We start from the raw sequence: 2964 nt of genomic DNA on the forward strand, positions 1-2964 counted from the left end.
TTTAGTACAGTCTGTGGAATCACAGCTTCACTGCTCCTGGAAACTGAGCTGGGGATGGAGTTTATGGAAATGGGATAGATATCCATACACTGTAGCCAAAAGAATTCAGACTAACAGGAGTGTGGCTGGGCCAGCAAACCTACAGCAGAGCAGTTCTTCAACTGCTAGTTTGGCTAGAATGAACATATTGAAGCAGCTGGGAGTAGACTGGTGCACTATAACAAGCTTTTGACCCCTTCCCTGGAGCAAATAAGGCCACACTAGTAGCTAGCTGTGTCAATGCATATATTTTTCTGACTGGGCTATATTAAGTAATGTAACAGTCAAATACTACATGTTGATTTGTAATTACCTGTCTTGTATTAATTCTGCTGCTGCTTGAGACATTCTCCAACTGTTGCCTGCCACACCTGCAATAGCCTGATCATTGCACTCTGCTAGATCATGGGAAGAGGATTTACACTCAAGTAGCTGGTATTGCAGATGTATTCAGGCCAGCTGTGTAGCCCCACTTGACCTATTTTGACTCTAGTTGGCCACCTCCAAGGCGGAGTCAATAAGGGCAATGTCATACACTTATGGCCCTACCAAATTCATGATCCATTCTGGTCAATTTCACAGCTGTGGGAGTTAGAAATTAGCAAATTTCATGTTTTCAGATGCTTACATCTGAAATTTCATTGGTGTAAGCTGGGGGTCCTGGCCCAAAAGAATCATGGGGGGTGGATTTCCACCCTCATTTCTGTGCTGCCTTCACAGCTAAGCTCTGAAGGCAGCAGCACTGGAGCTTCCATCAGTTGCGAGAGGTTCCAGGAGGTGGATATGGGCCTGATCTCCCCTATGCTGCTAGTAGTGCCCCAGCTGTTAGTCCCAGCTGAGCTGGGGAGGGACAGGACTTGCTCTTTACCTGCACTGTGGTTCTCTGGGGGAGATCAGACCCACCTCTGGGTACTTCCTCCAGCTGCAGCATGCTCCCAGCTACACGGGGGAGATCAGATCAGACCCACCTCTGGCAACCTCCTGCAGCTGCAGGAAGTTCCAGGGCTGCTGTTTAGCACCAGAGTTTCCTGCAGATGGGGTAGGTTCAGGAAAGTGGCTCTGATGTGCCCATGAGCATGGCTGTGCAGTGGAAGAGTAAGTCCTGTACTGCCCCAGCCTGGCAGACTAGCAGCTGGAGACAGGGACATGATCATACCCCTCTCCTCCCTTCCGGTAGCTAGATTTCATAGGGGAGGTCTGATTTCATGGGCCATGACATCTTTTTCATGGCAGAGAATTTGGTAGGGTACCTATACTCCAGGGCTGATTGTGTGAGGTGGTCGGTGCTTCACTGGTAGGAGCCAGAGTGCACAGGTTACAGGATCATTCTCTGCTCTTGTTTGCAATAACTGACCCCTCATCTGCGTGAGTGACAATGTTAGGGGTAGAAGGGTGGCAAGAAAACTTTGTTGTGATTTCAGTCGACTCACTATTGGCGTTATGTAGCAGATCTTTTGGAGCAATGTAGGGTTTTGGTCGCTCAACTCTCCTAACTTTTCAGCATATCTCAGGACCAGCTCTAGCAGTGAGGAAGGCAGAGGCTGTTGATGTGGATAGGCCAAAGGCAGCCTGTAATACAGCAGCAGGTGCTGTTAAACACCGGCTCTGGTTTCTTTGGGTGAGGGGCTCCTGCACTGCGCTCTCTGCAGTGTGGGACCCCTTCCAGCGTGCTGCAGCAGTAGAGGGGCCTGAGGAAGGGCTGGGCCATGGTTTTAGAAATGACTGTGTGGTTGCAGCTGCTTTCTGCTGTCACTGGCTGAAGGGAGCAGAGGGGAAAGAGGTGGTGGGGACTGCTCCACCTTCATCGGCCTTTTAGAAAGCCCTCCCTCCATCCACATGTATAGGAAGTCACAGCCCTTGCCCAGACCCTTTTCCTTTCTACACCAGAATAGCGCCTCGCCCCTTTCCCCAGATCCCTCCCCTTCATAAATATTCATAGGCTGGGCCCCATCGCCCATATATACATATTCATAACCTTTCATCTACTATACTGGCGAGGCATCTCCTCCCCGCCGCCAGGGGGCGCTGTGCGCTGCCGGAAGCGCTCGCGCCGCTGGCTGCGGCTCAGAGTGAGCCGGGCCCCTCATGTCTCAGCCGCCGCTGCCCTTCGCCGCCCGCTTTGCGGGGCCGCCGCCCCCCCAGTACCGCTGCTTCCCACTCCCGGGGGGCCTGTTCGCGCCTTCCCCCGCCGGCGGCCTCTTCCCGGGAGCCCAGCCCCCGCCGCCTCCCCCCTTCCTGCCGCCCCGGCGGGGGTGCCCGAGCTGCCCCCGGGCCGCCCTCCGGCTCCCCGCGGTGCGCCCCTACTTCCCGACCCAGGCAGGGAGGCTGTCTGCCCGGCGGCCCCTCGGCCGGGAGGCGGGCCCGCCGGTCCTGTATCCCGGCCCGGGACCCGCCGCCCTCGGCGCCGGGCCCCGCCGCGTGAGGGCTGAGGGCAGCGCCGAGCCCGGGGAGGCGGCCGAGGGGTTGAGGAGGAGGCTCGCCTGCGCGCGCGTCATGAAGCTGTGGCTGGTCCGTTTCCTGGCCCACAGGGGCCGGCGGCCCCGGCTTCCCGCCCCCGCCGGGCGCCCGAGCCCCAGCCAGGCCGGCAGCTGGCGGCGGGGGCCCTGCGGCCGTGTGGCCCAGCTCGCGGGCTGTGCCGCGCCATGCGGCAGCTGGATGTCCGCGGGGACGAGGCGGGCTGGACAGGCCCACGCCCCAGTCCCGCGCCCTGCTGAGAGAGTGCTCTCCCCGAGAGGTTGCTGCCCTGCGGGAGCCCCGGGCTTACTGGGCGAGCTGCGGCGCAAGGCGGAGAAGTGCGAGGAGGGCCGGGCTTGTGCGCCTCCGCAAGAGGAAGCAGGAGGCCGAGGCGGCCCTGGGAGGAGGGGCGGCCAGGGCGGCGGAGGAAAGGTGAGGCCAGGATCACCGGTGGCGAGCTCAAGTTGCGTG

Source organism: Chelonoidis abingdonii, chromosome 9 (assembly GCF_003597395.2).
Source record: "Chelonoidis abingdonii isolate Lonesome George chromosome 9, CheloAbing_2.0, whole genome shotgun sequence".
Classification (NCBI taxonomy): domain Eukaryota; kingdom Metazoa; phylum Chordata; order Testudines; family Testudinidae; genus Chelonoidis; species Chelonoidis abingdonii.